The sequence below is a fragment of the Protopterus annectens genome, chromosome 4.part0 (genome assembly GCF_019279795.1).
Source record: "Protopterus annectens isolate FY-2018-M chromosome 4.part0, PAN1.0, whole genome shotgun sequence".
NCBI classification, from domain to species: Eukaryota; Metazoa; Chordata; order Ceratodontiformes; family Protopteridae; genus Protopterus; species Protopterus annectens.
The window spans coordinates 238,472,094-238,491,672 of record NC_056733.1 but is presented as its reverse complement, the minus strand read 5'-3'; the positions used below and the strand labels follow the sequence as shown (position 1 = coordinate 238,491,672).

Here is a 19,579-nt window from a genome sequence, read left to right as displayed (position 1 = left end):
ATGCCGTGCCATGTTTATAGGACGCACATTTAATAATGATAGTACAGATCCCAGACACACACACTCCCTAGTGCATCGCGCATCAGGGCGCTTTTTTCCCTTATGCACGTCAGACGTTGCTGTCGTTTCACGGTTACACGGCTAGACAGGAGAGAACATTTTGTGCTCATCATTTATTAATGCTCAAAGCAGCGAAGGACACGCAGGTGCATCTTTACCCAGCAGTGCTCAGCAAACAGAGCAACCAACAGATGCAGCATCACAGTCCTGTTTACAGACACTTTGTACATTATAACATTACATCAGCTGCCTATATTAGTACCGGGGAACAAATCAGCGACATAGTAACCGACATCAGTGACTGCCTGGAAACGAATTTCAGCTGCCGTGACGCATCTTCCCCTAAAGGATGGCAGCTGTACTTCCCTCAAAAGGATATTATTATTATTATTATCATCATCATAACTTCCGCCCAACGTTAAGCATTTAACTGTGGGTCCTACTTATCCAGGCAGCACCTGACCGAAAACCGCTGACACCTGCAATGCCAGCTCCCTGGTACTCAGTGCTGTTTGTTATTGCTAAAGGTCACATCAGAACCGGGGTACGGAGTACAACTTTGGGGGAGGAGTGGATAGGTACCCCCCCCCCCCCCCACACACACACACCCACCCCCAGCTGTCTGGCTTCACGGTGCAGACGTAACAGGTTGGTTCCTCTCACAACTGCTGTAAACAAACACCAAACACAGCCCTTGTCAAGCAAGCTGAATCGGAGCCACCGTCAGCCACGGTTCAATGGAAAGGGTATTTTAACATGCTCATTTACACAGACACAAAGATCTTTGTACCACACTGAATTGAAAACTAATCCCACAACTGCGGACACTAAAAAGACTTGTTAATAACCTTCCAGGTCATTGGCTCATCAACGTGACACCGCCGCTTCATTAAGGACATCTTCACCTTTCCAGATCTTCATTTCAAAGTAGAGACTCAACTAAGCATCAACAGCCCCGCACCTCTGTTGGTATATTCCTACTTTCTTAAACCTCCGGTCACAAATCGTCATCAACACCAAATAAGCATTCTACTATCCTAACCGGCGGTGTCAACAACCAAAGCTGACAGCAGCAACTGCCACTGCCACCATAAGGACCCTGAGACCCCTTAACGCAGACAGCAGGCTGCTCTCAATAAACATCATTCTAACGTACCTGTCAACTTCTTTGCTGAACAATTCTTGACAAAGCCAAAATGATGGGGGGATAAAGGCACAGATATTTTTAAAAATATTACTCCAATTCACTTAAAAAGTTAACAAACAACAGGTTTTCAATCAACATGCATTTTCAGAGTAATATGAAACTGTGCTGTCATTACTAACTGTAATATTCAGTGATTTAACAGAAAAAAATGAGGGGAGGGGGAAAATGAGAGAAAATCAGTAAGAGTTAAAACGTATACATTTTAAACGGTCTCCGATTATATCTAATGCAAAATACTTAAACTGCATGGCTGAACTTGCACCCCCACCCCAATTAATACAATAGGAAGAAAAAAAGAAAACTGGTCCGCCAATTAAACCAATGTATTGGCAGACCTGTTTTCAGGCTGTACTATTGATCAAGCAGGGTCATTGTCCCTCGCCAGTATTATCTAACTTGCCTTACCTGTACATCCGTTTCTACTGTCCCACTGTCAGACCCAAACTGTGTTCCTAAGTGTTTTAATTTATAGCAAGTTATATATAAAACGTTGAGAAATGCACGTCCGACAAGTTGACGTCACGATGATGCTTTGGAGTTTTCTGCGTCCTGTTGCCGGCTGATGCCGAGGTACCCAGTTAGAAGGTGTAGGTAGGGCTTCTTAGAGGTAGCCAATCCGGGCGGCACAGGGGAGGCTCAAAAATTGGAACCACCTCCCACCTACATGTATGGATGCGGGGAAGCCATGCCACGCATGCTCTTAGATTTGTGTAAAGCAATCTTTCTCATACCTGCGGCATTACAGAAGTATCATGCAGGACGTTTTGTCCCGGCTGCACTGTTGTCCATTGCTCTGAACGTCTTTCCTCAGAAATGTAGGTCAAATCACAAATAGGGTTGCCACCTTTTCAAATGCCCAAAGTGGGACATTTTTTATAGAAACATCAGATTTTGCAGGGCAAAACATATCCATGGCAAGTACAAATGAAAGAACTTCACTTTTTTGCCAAAATAAAAACTTATTCTTGTAGCATTTGAGTTGCTTATTCTGTTTCTTATAACAATTAGGTATTTCAGATACATAATAACGGTTTTATGCAACTATTAAAGAAAATACAGGAAATATTTTTGTGCTACAATCTCAGGACATTTGTCATTTTTTCAATTTTTTTGCAGGACACAACTGCCCAAAGAGGGACTGTCCCTCGTAAAGTGGGACAGGTGGTAACCCTAATCACAAAGTGGTCAAGAATGCTCACTGTTTAGTATCATTCATTATTCACTTAGCGGTTGCACTAAGAGGATTTGTGTTAACTTGTTTGGAAGAAGAAGAACGGCGTTACTCTACCTCAATCGCACATTTTTGGGTTACCACCTGTCCCTCTTTGCGAGGGACAGTCCCATTTTTGGCAGTTGTGTCATGCGAAAAAAAAAATACATAAAAGATGGCAAATGTCCAGAGATTTTAAAGCAAAATATATTTCTTAAGTTGCAACACTAAAGTTAGTCATATACAGGTCGCAACATTTTCTCGCATTGAGCTGATGACTCAAAAATAACGCATGTTACTGATACTGATATTGATATGTAACTGTATGTTATGATCTGCCCTCTGTAATTCAGTCGAATCAGTAACTTACATACAACTAAGTAACACTTGAGATTATCCATAAAAGGGAAGTCACCCCTGATCATTATTAGTAAAAAAATACGAGCACTCATAAAATCAACTAAGGCCAATTTTGAGAGAAAAATTGCCATGGATTCAAAGGACAATCATAAGGCCTTTTTCAGCTATGTTAGGAACCTGGGTGGAAACTCCCAGATATGCTCAGAATTGGTCCAAAATGATACAAAAATCACTGAACCCACAGACATTGCCAACATTATACTGGCAGACAGGTTCAGTGCAAACTTCTCCCCCCCTAAAGGAGAGATAACTATCCCAGCGGAGTGTAGCCTCCCAGACATCTCAAATGCGCAGGTGAAAGCTGCTCTCTCTAAAGCTAAAAACACAGCATCAATGGGACCGGATGGTGTCCCCGGCTGTGTGCTACACGAGCTAAATGAGGAATTAAACCCGCACATAAGGCAGCTGTTTAATCTCAGCCTTACCACAGGATACGTGCCCAAGGAGTGGCGTTCGGCAACTGTGGTCCCACTCCACAAAGGTGGTGCCTCTACGGACCCTGGTAATTACCGCCCCATAAGCTTAACAAGTCTAGTCTGCAAAGCTATGGAGAGGATCATAATGGAGCTCATAAACAAAGATATAGGGGACTTGCAGACATTGGACCCGACCCAGTTTGGCTTCGTCAAGGGAAGATCATGCCTTTTGAACTTGGTCGACTTCTTCGAAACAGTCACCAAGGCCATTGATGAGGAAAGGCAGTCCATACAGCCTACCTTGACCTTGCAAAGGCTTTCGACACAATACCCCACTCGGGTATTGTAAAAAAATTACCAGCTTAAATGTAAACCCATATGTTACAAGATGGGTTGCAAACTGGCTTAAGGACAGAACCCACAGGGTTAGAGTTGCTGGCGCTATGTCAGACTCCAAGCCGGTCACAAGTGGTGTCCCACAGGGCTCGGTCCTTGGCCATCTATTGTTCGGCATCTACTTCTCAGAAGTACAGGCCAACATGGGAGGTCTTTGGCTGACAAAGTTTGCAGACGACTGCAAACTGGGCGCCATAGTGGAAAGTGCATCGGACACGGATATCCTTCAGAAGGGACTCACGGAAACAGATAGCTGGTGCCAGAGCCATGGCCTGAAGTTAAACGCCAAAAAATGTATAGTCATACCCTTCGGGAAAAACAAGGTAACCCCAAGCTACCATATAGGTGGCAATCCACTAAGCACAGACAAGGTTATCAGGGACCTGGGGACCCAGGTTGACAGTGGCCTTTCTTTTGACACTCACGTTGCTAAAGTGGTTAGAAAGACCTTCTACATTGCCCACCTGATCATGAAGGGATTCACATCCAGATCTAGTGAGGTCATTGTTCCCCTGTACTCTTCACTTATCAGACCAATGATCGAGTACAATGCCCCATTCGGGATGTATCTCGCCCGACATCTGCAGCAATTGGAGAGACCCCAAAAGTTTCTCACCAAAAGGATAAAGGGACTCCAAAATCTGTCATATGCTGCCAGATTGAAGAAACTCCAGCTCTATTCAGTCGCATACCATCTGCTCAGAGGTGACATGTGCCTGACATACAAGGCCATGTCCAACCCGGAATTAATGGACATGCTCCACCTAAAAAAATCCAAATCCACCAAAATCACTAGAGCAAGTGACTTAAACCTTAGCACGGATATAAATAGGACGTGCTGGAGGGATAGATTTATCACTCAGAGACTCCCTATGCTGTGGAATAGAGTCCCGGTCCATGTGAGGCAGAGCACCTCGCTGGCTCTGTTCAAGAGAAATCTTGACCTGTGGATGGGAGATCGTAGGTTTACCCCGGGAATCATCTCTGTGTCACTGCTGGACAGAGGCACAACAAACTAATGGGTACAGTATTTTTTCATATAAGGGGTGGCGTAAGCCACAAAAATTCAGGCTAGGCTTATAAATGCCTTGGGGCAGATAGCCTAGTATAAACCTATGAACCTATGACTTGTATTATTTGCATTTTATGGAAATACGTTATTTCAATATCTTTATGCTCTTTTGCCCTTAGTTTTTGCCACACAGATATTTTTTAAGAGCAGACCCAAAAGATTGAGGCAAATTCCGAGATAATTAATCCTTTTACTTGGGGTCAATAGTTCCGAGTAATGATGAGTGTGGAAGAGAGGTGAAGAAGAGAGTTCAGGCAGGATGGAGTGGGTGGAGAAGAGTGTCAGAAGTGATTTGTGACAGACGAGTACCTGTAAGAGTGAAAGGGAAGGTCTACAAGAGGGTAGTGAGACCAGCTATGTTATATGGGTTGGAGACAGTGGCACTGACAAAAAGGCAGGAGTTTGAGCTGGATGTGACAGAATTAAAGATGTTAAGATTTGCACTGGGTGTGAGGAGGGTGGACAGGATTAGGAATAAGTGTATTAGAGGGTCAGCCCAGGTTGGAAGGTTTGGAGACAAAGCCAGAGAGGCACGATTACGTTGGTTTGGACATATGCTGAGGAGAGATGCTGAGTATATTGGAAAAAGATGCTAAGGATGAAGCTACCAGGTAACAGGAAAAGAGGAAGGCCTAAGATAAGGTTTATGGATGTGGTGAGAGAGGACATGCAGGTGGTTGGTATGACAGAGCAAGATGCAGAGGACAGGAAGAAATGGAAACATTTGATCTTCTGTGGCGACCCCTAACGGGAACAGCCGAAAGAAGATGATGACTGATTATCCTTTTAAAGAAAGCTGTACTCTGTAACTGCTTAGGACTGCTTTTGATCTAGGTCCCAAAAAGGATGAATGCCAAAATGGTTTGATAAATTGCCACAAATTTTCATGGTGATGTTACTTGGACATTTCCCTATTAAATAGCCTTAGATTGCACTTCTAGCTTTATTGCCAAAGGAACAGGTGTATCTTGAATTTTAATAACAAAAAGTGTTTAATTATAACTATGAATCATTTAAGCAAATGAAAATTCATTTTTTTCTTAACAAAAATAGACCTAGGTTCATTATAATTGCATGAGTCCAAGATGCTTGTAGGCACCATTCTTGCAGCTGGGATACTGTTTGTCTGTCAACTCACAGGGGCTACTGCTTAGACCCAAATTTGAATGTGTGTTCAGGCAAGCTGTGGAAGCCCTGGGGGGAGAGTGAAGCTGCTACTCTAACACGTATTCATGTTAGAGAAAGGTAACTGTGTTTGTGGCAGTTGTGAGAAGGGAATGGAAGAGGTTGAGAGTTTAGCTGTTAGGATTAGGGACCATCTTGGGGATTTAGGGTTAGGGATTGGGGTCTAGGATTAGATCTAGGTAGCAATCAGAAAAGGAGTTTAGGAATCAGGAGAGAAATTTAAGGTAAGAAAGCAAGAAGAGAGTTTAGGTTTAGGGATTGAGCAGGGAATTTAGGTTAAGGGAGCAAGAGAAGAATTTATAGTTGGGGAACTAGATGGAATTTTAGGGTTAGGGTATGAGATTTGAGGTTAGAGTTAGTGACAAGGTAGGAGTTTTAGGGTTAGAGTTGGGGCTTCAGGAGGACTATGTAGTTTTTACTAGAACTGAGTTAGTGGGAGGTCATGCACTTGCAATGTTGAGTAAGTAGCAGTGAGTAAATCAGCTGCAAGCTAATAGCTCATGAACACCTGTAATAGACCCCATAACAACAGCTTCTGCTTATTTTTTGATACCTTTAATATATATATGCCTAGCTTCAGCAACCCATCTTGCTACTATCATACAATACACAGACAATACAATCTGTTATCTGCGCTGCCCCTACCCACCAAGAACTCCAAGAAAAGACTCAAAAATCGCTACAGACAATTGAAACTTACTTATATAACCACCAACTCATTCTAAACCCAAAAGAGAGTAAGTTAATGATTTTCACAAACAAAACTTCCAAGCCCTAATCTCCAACTCCCTCTATTCAGTCAGCCAATGGAACCAAGATTGAGCCTACAAATCATACCAAAGTTGACCAAACTCCTAGGAGTAACAATAGACAGGCTGAAATTTGATATACATATATCCCTGACAATCAAAAAAGTCCATGCCAAACTTGGACCTGTCTACCGGACCAGACCATTCCTTACACACCAACCAGACTAGCCACAGAAAGATCTCAGCTTCTGCCTACCCTTCTGTGCCCCCCACACCCCCCCATACTTAAAGATACCAACTCTGAGATCACACTACAGTGGAGGAAATGGCAAAGTCCCGAAAATGGCCCAGCGATTTTTTCCCTAGGAAAGAAAATCGCTGTTCCATGCTTTCGGTATTTTGCCATTTCGCATAATGATGTTCGACTAAACAGCGTTTGCAATTCATTGGGTTCGCTAAAATAATAGGGACCCAACTATTCTTCCTTTTAATGCATGCAATAATCAAGCATCTCTGTATTATGCTATTATATTGTTTTTTTACATTTTTTTCTTTTGTTAGTTGATTTTGCTGACATATTTTTCTTGGATGTTTATTTTAGTCTCTGTAAGTGTTAAATACTCAGTTATCTATAGATCAGTACATGATATTCTCTATGTTGTGCTATCACTATAATGTCTTAATTACTTTAGTTACTAATGTATAATTCTAGATCTTACTAACTGTATTCATTATTATTATTTTTTGTCTTTTGTGGAGCTTTTTTCCCCAGGTCCCACTGAAAACGGGCTTCTGGCCCAGTCGGACACTACGTGGTTAACAAATGTAAATAAATAAATAAAAATAAATAAATAAAGCTATCTTAGTTTGCACAGATACTAGCTGCACTTTACTTATAAATGTAAAATTTTGGAAATTTTGCAGCCTGCCAAATTTTAACGAACATTCTCGGCTCATATAACTTGAATCAGATTAGTGTGGCTAAAAGATCAATACATGACAGCTCAAGTGCAGATATTAACAAATGCATGTATTGGAGGTCATATTACTGGCAAAAATGATGCATAAAAATATGCTTTTTGCAGGGAAGCTCATGCACTCTCCACGTGGAGAAATGTACCCTCTCAACTTTCTTATTGTATTATTCTCAATCTGAGGTCACTATACCTCAAAAAAACAGTGCTAACTGACAGGCAATGCAACACGGGTCTATATTATGAGATTGAATGTTTAGGTGGCCGAACACCTAAACATCAAACTCATAATATCAAACCGTAAAACAGCGAATGGCGCAGGGAAGGACGACCATTGGCCACAAAACAAAAAACATAACTTTACACCAAATCTAAGTGGGAGGGCTTTGACCCCACATCCCCACTAACTAAATATACCAACTCTGAGATCACTCTACAGTACACAAAAGGCAAAATCCGGCAAACGGCCAAGGGAAATCTTTCCCTGCGTTAAATCGGCTGTTCGCCATTTTTTTGCTTCCGATATTACAAGTTCAATGTTTAGGTGTTCGGTCACCTGAACATTCAATCTCGTAATATAGATCCATGCAAGGGTCTATATTATGAGATCGAATGTTCAAGTGGCCGAACACCTAAACATCAAACACATAATATCGAACCATAAAATAGCGAACAGCGCAGGGAAGGATGACCGTTGGCCACAAAATATAACTTTACACCAAATCAAAGTGGGGGGCCGTGCCCCCACACTCCCCTAACTAAATATACCAACTCTGAGATTGCTCGACAGTACACAAAAGGCAAAATCCAGCGAATGACCAAGGGAACTCTTTCCCTGCTTTAAATCAGCCGTTCACCGTTTTTTTGCTTCCAATATTACGAGTTCGATGTTTAGGTGTTCAGTCACCTGACTATTCGATCTCATAATATAGACCCATGCAACACCTGTCTTGGTCTTTCTTCATGTGGCTGTGACATCAGACCACCTACAAATAGCACTAAAATCTTATTCCAGTGTACTGCAAGCAGCATCATGTGTGCAACTGTCATCAAGAGCTATTATACTCCAGCAAACGTAACTTGAACTCAGCTACTCCCAGCAAGTAAATATAAGCCATATGACCTACCTGCACAATCTTGAGGTGTAATTTCCTCAACATCAGAAGCTTGCAGAAAAAAACATGAACTGCATAATGCCAAACGCTTTTCTGTACAGGAAATAATTGCCAGAACGATTTCTAATTATGCGCCGGCAATGATCAACTTTTTTACAAAGATTTCTCTCTCTTCTTTGAGTTGGTGCAGCTGTGGAGATGGTATATATATAATTTTTTTGGGGGGGGCTTGCTCCCTACAAAAAACAAGAACAAGAGAGTTTTTCACCCTTTTAGTTTTTGTGAATTTTTTTCTTTCTGTTAAAACTTCAACTTTCAGGAAGTTGGCATTTCATAGTAGAACCTAAGCCATATAAGTGCTAAGTCTCTGAAACTCCTTAAATATTTAGCAAAGTTATCAGGAAAATATGTCATCACAATCAAATGAAAACTGAACTTAATTGGAGATTTAAGGTATAACGATACAAATACCCACCTTTATATTTGGAGGGGAGGATTCTAGCATATTTCCAGTGGAAAAGTGATAATTTTTATGGGGAAATGCATATGATTTCTAGTTTCGATGAAATGTCAGCTCAGCATAGGATTTACCTTCAGCTGGTTGACTAACACATATGTTGACATCCAGAAGTTTTAACTACTCTATGTCGAAAACATAAACTTTGACTTATTAGTATGCATGCACCGAGGAAGAACCTCAGCACATGCAACTTTAAAATATTGTTTTTTTCAGTGGAGTAAGCTCCCCTGCACCCCCACCCCCTGCTAATTATGTATACTAACTTCAAGATCACACAGTCCCTAGGGAAAGGGAACATTCCCCTACCCAGAGATTGCTGATGTCACATACTTGTTGACTGTATAATCGACCAGATGTGGTCAGTTAAACAGATGTCAACCAAATTCCCTGTCAACCAAACCGGCGGAACTCCAATATGGATATATTCTGGACACACACTACATCCCCCACTCTGTACAGAAGAACTATGCCTACCACATACAAAAATTAAATATAATCCGACTTGGCAGAGTGTGACAGTGAAATGAAGGAATTTGTAATAATATTCTTTAAAATGATACTGTGACTCCAGCAGCTGTCTTCCATCTCATGTTAAGGTACAATTTTGTCCCTTTTAGTTGTGCTTACAAATTCTCTTGATGTTAAATTCACATATTTTGTCATATAGGGTTACTGGAGGTAATAAAGGGGGATTGTAAGTGCTGCACCTTTCCAAAGAATAATTATTAAAATTTCCATTGGAGCCAGAGAACATTAACCCTATGTGATCTTTTGCAGGATTAATGCCTACTGGAGTCATTGTCTGAGGGCAAGACATTTGTATCATGAAATCAGACAAAGGTGAGGGGCTATTATTATGAAAAGTTTCAATTATTTTTGTATGATGCTTGAATACTTGAACGATGGACCATTCTTTAACTTTGTTTCTAAGAGCAAGATTTTCGTACCATATAGGAAAACTGAACATTTTTAAACAAATCCTTTTCTAATTAAATAAGTCAAGCATTGGTTGCACTGAGTGGTGTTGTTTTGTTTTTAATTATAGAGTATGGCACAATCATAATCATCCTTTGTATGGGTGACAATGGAATCATACAGGATAGTGGGTAGCATACACTGGGGCGTTACCTACAGGGTTATAATGCACACACATTGTGAGTGTTGGTCATGGCTAAGCTCTTGGTATGTAGCCACAGATGAGCCACAGCTGCATCTGCATGATATTGATCAGCACTTAGATCAGACAATAAATGCTGCTAATGGAGCTGGTTGGTCTCAAAGGAGTGGCACAGCTAAATGCCCAATTACCAGATATGGGGGTTGAAGTGCAGGATCCAGACACAGAGACAGTGGTTAGCATACAAAATGATTTGCAATGTTCCTCCTTACAGTAGACAGGAAACCAATATTTACGAAGCAGTGTCATCAGTGCCTCACACTGTGAAACACCATGGAGGCAGTCCTGCACTCCTACACCATACTCACCATGTCCCTTATGAGAATGTGTCAGCTCATAAATATCATGTAGTTGTATGTGATGACACTGGTGTTTTGTTCAGGTTAGTGCAGAGGGCTAAGGCACTGAGTTGTTAACAAACTGCATCCTGCAATACAGGGTTTGATTCCTGCAGCATTTATTTGAGTGCTGTGTGGCCTTGAACAAATCATTTAACCAGACAATGCTTTGGAGCAGTTGAGAATTTGGGCCAGGCTCATTAATGGTCTCCTGGACTGCATGCCAGGTTACTACATATAAACTTATCAACCTTAGGATTGCTTTTTGGTTATTTCTCTCTTCATCCATAACTGAATTCATTCACCAATATTAGCTTATACTTTGGGGTAATTATAAGAACTTCTGGGCTAGTTAAACTGACACACTACCACTGACCTCTCTGCATCATCTGCATTAATTCTGTCATTATCTTTTGTGGTTTGACCTATATATTAGATGTTCAGTGCCTTTTTCAGGACAGTGTACAACTCTCCTTGACATTTCACGTGTGTAACACTACATTATTGATTTATAATCTCTTCCATGGGTTGTGTTTTAATAAAATGCAATGAAACAATAGTTTAAATTTAGTTCAGTAGTAGTTGGCATGCTATACAAGTAATTTACAGTATTTTGTGGATTTTGTAACATAATGTGGGGTATCTGCCCTACTAATATAAATAATGCTATTACGTTGGTAATCAAAGCTAGCTTTGATGTGCTATAACTGCCTTCCATGGGTATAGCAAGCAAAATAACTATACTGTATGGTTGTTACTTTATAAATCTAGAATACTTGTGACTTACACAGATCAAATGCACTATTGTGTTACTATCTGCCCCACAAGATTAAGTCAGTCAGTCATCAGTATTGTAGTGTTGTTACAGTATGATGTAGAATAGTAGTCTTACTCAAACAGAGTAAACATATTGCTTTTCACTGAAAGTATCCTCTGATAATAACACCTGTGCCCCTGCACAAGTTATACAATTATACAATTTCCAGTGGTGTAGTTTGTTACAGTAATCCAGCACATACAGTAATCCAGCACATGCAGTATCTTTTTAATCTAATTTTTGGCCTGTACTAAAGTATTGCACTGGTATTCATCATACCATAAAATATTAAATCTGTTAAGTAAAGAATGCAGATAGTTACATTTAACAGAAACATACAAAAAATGTTTTTGCAGGCAGAACTATACGGCCATCTGCAGGCCCCACTTGGAAGGCTGCACCACCCACTCTTCCACACCTCTAAATATACCAACACCACAATTGTGCCACCTTGGGTGTAAGTAGAAACTTATTTATTTCCAATTTTGTAGTCTCTCTGATTTCATTGTATACTTTTTGGGAAAAAAATCAGAGTTGATTAGAAATACTGAATATTCCTATTTCAACTGAAGTCAGTGCAGCCATACCCAAGTAGCACTTTTTTTTCCCTCTTTATTTTTTATTTTGTTTCACTTTTTCTTCTTTTTTGTGCTGTCTCCTCTTACATTTAGTCAACATCGTCCATCACAGAGCAGAGCCTGCAGTTCATACATCTGACCTTGGTACTGCAGGAGCTCTACCACAAGGCCCTCCTCCTACAAGTTTGTTGAGAATTTTGTCATTGTATAATGTAAGCACATTTATCATGAAGAACCTTGCTGTCTACTAGCTTTAATCAGTCGAATACATGCCTGATTTGTGACTGAAAGTCTCTGGGAAATAATACATGCACTCTAAGGACCACTTACTAAGTTGACCACTGTGCCTTTTTTCTTGACCAGTAAACTATACTGCATTTGACAATTATTTAGCTTCAGGAAATGACAGAAAACATGTTTTACTTCATATCTCTTTGTTAATTACTTTGCACTAATTATAAACTGATTGTTGCCAGTAATAATTTGACCTGATTGTGGGAAGAAACTGTGCTCTTCTTCAGCTGATGACCTTTCAAGTGAGTACCTAAAAATAGCAGCCACTAGCATTGCTATTCCTGTCTCAATCGTTATAAATAGGTCAATCCAGGAATCCCACTCTTCTTGTCTCTGGAAAAAGTCACACATTATCCCTCTGCACAAAGCAGGAAATTCAGCAGACATTAATAACTTTAGACCTATAGATTTATAGGTTAGTACTAAGCTAACTGCCCTTGCCAGCCATTTTAAGCCTAGCAAATTATCCCTTGTGAGACTCAAACCCTGCACCTTGTGTTTGTAAGGCAAATACCTTAACCATTAGGCCACCTTCTTTTCCCTAGCAATCTTATTTCCCCTCACCAAAATACTTGAGAAATGTATTCAAAAACAATTGCTAGACTATCTCCTGCAGGAAGAACTCCTATCCCCTACACAACATGTCTTCCATCCTTCCCATAGTACTAGCACTGCCCTTCTAACTTTTATAGATACTGTCAATAAAGCTAGAGACAATGGCAAACTAGTGTCTTCCTTATTTCTTGATTTGTCTAAAGCCTTTGATGCAGTTTGTCACAGAACTTCTATTTCAAATGTTCTCACTAGGTCTCTCTCAGCCAACCCTTCTGTGATTCAAAAGCTGCATGTCCAGTAGGTATCAGTCAGTAAAACAACATTCAACACTTTTTCCTTACTTCCCAGTCACCACCAGTATACCACAAGGCTCTATCCTTGGTCCCCTCCTCTTAACATATTCACTAACACCGTCTATATATCCACACAACAGGCCACCCTAATACAATGTATAGATGATTATACTCTAATTTGCAAGTCTAACAACATGGTGCACCTCCAGAAAATTACTCAGGAAGCTTTAACAGCCACTGAAACATGGCTTCGTTAGTCACAACTCATGCTCAACCCAAAGAAGACCAAACTATTACTTTTTCTCCCCAAATCCCTCTCTCATGAAAACACATCATTTAAAGTTTTCTGTCTTGATGTACAGCCACTGGAGACACCTCTCATAGCAAATTATTAGGGGTGATAGTGGATGATTAGCTTACGTTTGACCTGCACATACAAAACTGCATAACAAAAAAATCATCAAAAATGAAGGATGCTTTACAGAGCCAGACTTTCTCACCGGCACAACTAAAATGAACTTGCCGTTACTTATCTAGTCCCCACACTGCTTTATGGCACTCCCATCCTAACCTCCAAGCTTTACAAAAATTAACACTTGAGCAATGCTATAAGAACGTTGATAAAATTGCAGCAAATACCCCTTCTAACACCCACCACTGTATAGCACTAAAGAGTCTAAACTGGTTAGAACTGCTTCATCAGCTAACATATACACAGCTTCTTACCACCTATAAAATTACCTAAAAGTATTCTACAGAACTATGTTCCCAGATGGTCATTGTGATTCAATGACCAGAAGTCCTGTCTGTCTACAAACTTATCAGATCTGCTGGGCATTGTCTGTAGTTGTGCAAAGTTGCTAAGACTTGTAACTCCTTACCTGTATCCATCAGGTCAATACTCTCCCTCCCATCTTTCAAAACCACTCTGAAAGACTTCCTAGCTAAAATCTGGCTCTGTTTTTGATCAAAACTTGGATAAACTATATCCCTAAATGTGAACAAGTACTTTTTTATTCCTTATACCTCCTTCCTCTCCCTTCTTCACTCACTTCCTTAATTCTATCAAATTCTCTTCCTTGACCTTCTCTCTAAATATACCATAAGCCTGTTTTTCCTTCACCTCATATTGCAATTCCTGTTTGTATTAGAATAACTTACATTTATTTTCTCTACAAACTGCCTAAAATTTCTCTAAATATTAAATGATTACCATATATCTTGCATCAATTCTTAACCAATGTATTTGTATTATGTCTAATTTGTTATAATTATTTAAACTGTAGATTTTTTTTATATTTTTGAAGACTGTAAAATTATTGCTTTTAAAATGTTTTATAATAACGTGGAGCTTTTATCCCTGGGCCTCTGCTAAAATGGGTTTCTACCCAGTCAAACTTTCCCAGTAATCAAACATTAATAAATAATAATTAACTAACTAACCAACTAACTAACTAAATATATTGCAGTTGGTTACCTCATCCCTGCATCATTTTATTCAGCCTATGTCATTAGGTAATTAAACCAACTGTCATAGTTTATCTGTTTTTACTATATTGTTACTTATATCTTGGCTTTAGCCTGGGCCATTGATGAAAAGAGCTAGTTCTGATTAGCCCACTTTAGCTAGTTAAGGAATAAGAATAAATAAAATTTGTCCCACTTAGACAGAGCAAATATACAGTGTTCCCACTAGAAAACATATCTTGTATGTTGCTATTGGCCTCACATCCTTAAAAAGTGGTCACAACCTCTTTATTGTCAGTTTTTTTAAACATATAAAAAATCAGTCAGCCGTTGCTCTAGACAGTGTATGTTACTGGTGCTGTCCAAATATTTAATTATCTGCCCTCTTACTCTTTAAGAAGCACCTGCTGTTCTTGCATTCACCCCCCTTGAATAACAATTATTAAAAAAAAAAATCAGTGTGAAATTATATGCTGCCAGCACCAGATTTGTTTGCTTCAAACAAACCAAAGTATGCACTTTTTTCTCAAAGTAACAGACCATACATTAGCCATCCATGACCTGTCACTTTGTTGCAGGGAAGGAAGTAAGAACTAATCAGTCGAATGCCATCTGATGTCTGGGTTCAGGTTTAAGACACTTTTTCTAAAATTCGTAAAATTACTCTATTAGTGTAGTAATTGCACTAATGAAATGTTTAACCTACAACTAATTTGAGGGTGAAGAAGTTTTATTTTTAACTTTAAAACAGCATTTTTATGATTTAAAAAGGTATCAAAAAACTTGGTTTTCTCTGTCTAGCTCCATCTTGAGCAGGGATAAAGCCTTGACTACAACCTGGATGACAAGAGTTCAAACAATAGCTTGAGTCCTGGAGAAGCCAGGAGGTGGGCACAGAAGCTCATCCATTGAGGGGGAGGGGTAGTTTTGGTCAGTGGCTGAATTCTGTTGCTATCTAGTGGGGGCTTGATGGCACCACTGATGCAATATAGACTGATGATGTAGTCTTTTCTTACCAACCCTGGGATGACAGCCATCCTTAGCATGCAAGTGAGAACGTAAGCATTCACAGGAAGGGGAATTCATGTTGATTCCTTGAAGGAAAAAATTATGAATGCCAAATGCACCAAATACTACATTCAGCAAATTGAAAATAATGTTTTTTTTATTATTGGGGTCAAGCCCGCCTGTGTCACCTCATGTGGGAGAGACTTGCACATCCCATAACTTATATATATATATATATATATATATATATATATATATATATATATATATATATATATATATATATACCAACTCCACAGTTGTGCAACAGTGCAGACAGGACAAATTCAGTTTCACCAAATCAGCATTTCCAGCAATTCCATTTTATGATTAGACTTAAAAAGGCCATTTGGGTTGTTAGCCTAGTAAACACCTATGAATCTATAGTAAACACCTATATGTTTGGAATTCAGAGATGTGGCAATCATGCAGTCGACAAATTTACAGGAAAGGCATAGTAGTGGTGATGTTGGCACTCTTCTCAGCCACTATGGGGCTGAGATTATAGATTGAGGATGTGACCTCTATCTAAAATAGAACTCCCTGTAGTTTATATTAATGAAGGTTTCCCTGTGGGCCCTCAAATTGCCTGGATGCATAGTAGCAGCAAGCAGCTTTGAGAGGCACTCAGAGGGTAAAGGCTGCAGGGAAATATCAGTGTTAATATTGGTCATGCATATGGACCCTCATGCCCTGGGTCTGGAGGGTCAATACTGATGGATTGGTGAGTCACTCAGTGGGCAACTGGCTACAGTGGAAGGCAGACGATCTATGGAGTGCAAGCAATGCATTTCCTTCTTGCATGGATGATATCTTCCCCAATTGTCTTTTGAATGGGGTAGTGGCCACATTGTTGTTGCATGGCTAAGACTGATAGGAGGGAGACTGATGGTCAGAAGGTAGTGAGGCAAAGAAAAATATAAAAATGGGTACCTTAGTATCCAGTGTACTGCATTGCAAAAATATACTATTGTACCCCAACATCCATTTTAAAGGAGTTAAGAGTTTTGTAGGAAGTTCATTTGCCAAGCCGGTTATGAATCAGGAGGGACCTGCAGCAGTCACTGCTGTGTATTTGACCAAAGTTCATTCTAGACAGCCATTCATTCTCTCATTACCCACTTAGTCCAGCACAAGCTTGTTGGGGAACTACAGTCTATCCTGGCATTCAGGGGGAGTAAGAAAATAAATGCAGACTGGGCACCAGCCCATCATGGGATACAACACACACACACACACACACACACACACACACACACACACACACACACACACACACACACACACACACACACACACACACACACACACACACACACACACACCACCTACAGGCATTGATTCACATAAACACATCTTTTGGAAGTTGTAGACTACAGTAGCCAGTAATGCCGCACAAAGAGGAGGTACAGACTGAATACAAGGCACGCTATCTAGGAACTAAACTGATAGACTAAGCACTGTCGAGTAGCAATGCTAACCACTGGGCCACTGTGTCACCCAGTTTGCAGATACTATAACATTAATAAATAAAGAGAGTGCAGGGATGTCAAGCACTGTGCCTTTTATTTACCGCAGCTATTGTGAACTGACATGCCAAGCCAGTACATCTGCAAAAGTACTACTAGAACACAAACTACACTCCCCTCTTTTACATTGTAACCTAGGGAAGAAGAACAGTATGAGCGTAAGCAGTTGTCCATTACTTAATATTCACGAAGTTCCAGTTCACCAACTTGTATGGACATTACAGCATAAGGCAGTGCCTTGGCTTTGCTGAATTCTGGGGTACTGTTTGATTCCTTTTCAGTGTTTGCCTTTGTGCTCCTTGGTTTCATACTCCTCAACTGTCCAGATTTTCACAAAATATCCAGATTTTTCCCTTATGCATTTGGTCTGCTCCTCATAAAATTTGTGGATTTCTGACAAATAATTAGGGAATGATATTATTAAATAATGGCAGACATTTAAGCTTCAGACTTTATAAAGTTCAGAAAATGCATACTAATGCAAAACTTTGTTATTCTAACAGCTTTCTAAGTCTACAAGAGCAATAATTAAAATCTGTCCCTGATTTTGGACCTTTGGCCTCCCATGGTTTTTGGCTTTGAACAGATTTATTGTGCGAAGAGGTTGAGATGTTTGTTTAGTCTTCCTGTGATTTGATAAACGCTTGCTTTACCTATGCCAGCTCTGTGATGTGCAGGTTTTGGCCCTGACTCTGCCCCAGATGTCCCGTTTGACTAGCAGCTCAGGCTGCGGAGGAGCAAGCCAGGAAGGGAATGGAGGAAGTGACAGATGCTTACTCACCCATCCTGGATGTAGGGTGTTGATGGAGTCTGGCTGCAAGAGCTCCACACAGGGGAATGCCTGGGATTGCAATTGTTTCACTAGTGAAGTGTGTATGTATGTGTGTGTGTGGGGGGTGGGGGGGGTTGTTAGTATGGCAAGGAGTGCATGCACTGTATTGGCAGCATAGTGTGCAGAAGTGTTCAGGCACAAAAAGGCCCAGCTTGGCAGACATTAGCCAATACCTTCCAGACAATAGCAGGAGTTTTATGATCCTTCATAAAATATCATACCCCCAACTAGATAAAAGCCATGATCCTTAGTTGTCATTCCCCCTCCCAATGCCTTAGGATTTAAGGGGTCAGGGAGTGTATGAGATAATATGAGATGTGAGCTTGATGGCTACACAGGAGTGACAGCCAAAAACATAAGGGAAAAAAAAACTTGTTGAGTATCTGCCAGTAAGTGTAACAACTTCAGCTGTGGCAAGTCTGCTAGCATACTCAGCTGTTATTTGCAGTTTCTTAAGTGAGTACCATTTCAGCGTGATTTCTCTTATCCACTCTCGGACATATAACAATGTTTCTCCTGGATCATACAGATACATGTTTAGCTTTTGCATTTGTTAACTGGGAAAGTCCTGCTGGGAAGTCACTATATCAGTGCAGTTCCATGAAGCAAGGCTTCAAGGCAAACAGGAAAAAATAAAGTATTGCTAAGACAAGGGTTGGAATTAACATTACAAGTAATTAAATGTGAAAGAAAAGAAACAGTAGATATGATTAACGTGAGTAATATAGTAAATTACAGAGACTGAATGATATTTTAAGAAATGACAAGATGTGACATTCAGTGAAGGAATAAATGAAACCAATAGTATGTTCCATTAGTATGATACTTTATACATGAAGTTAAGGTAATAGTGCTATTGAACAAATACATAGTTGCATCACTTTAAACAATCAGTACTCATATTGCGTAATGCTTCACTTGCACTGTCACAAGGTCCTCCATCTTCACTTGCTGACATGTTACTGAATGACTGAGATGCATTCAGACGACTCTCCTGTGTGTCTTTGTTATAGCTCTTGAATTATGGGTTCGTAGGATTCTACTAAGTAGCCAGTCTGCAGACCATTACAAGTCAAGCCAAAAAACTCATTCAAAAGTTCCCTCTAGCCTCAAGGAGGACAAGGAAAGATAGATCAGAGGAGAATTTAGGATTGCCCATCCAGTTATCTAGGTTTACCTTGAAGGTGGCAAGGGTGCTACTCTGTTTGACATGTGGTAGGATCATAGGATCATAAGAGACTACTAGGCTATCAACCTGGAGGTCATTTTAAGCCTAGCCATTTCAACCCAATGTAGCACCATAGAAGTACTAGTCAGTACCCAAGACA

General features: G+C 40.1%; 1 protein-coding gene across 1 annotated transcript in view; it reads right to left on the bottom strand.

Annotated features, from left to right (window-relative positions):
• LOC122799277 (monocarboxylate transporter 4-like) overlaps positions 1–1,811 on the bottom strand; it is a 712,696-nt gene extending 710,885 nt beyond the window's left edge. Inside the window, exon 1 of the mRNA XM_044068231.1 lies at positions 1,673–1,811. The gene's annotated coding sequence lies outside the window, so the exon portion shown is untranslated. The remainder of the gene's footprint in view (positions 1–1,672) is intronic.
• Positions 1,812–19,579: the final 17,768 nt, after the last annotated feature.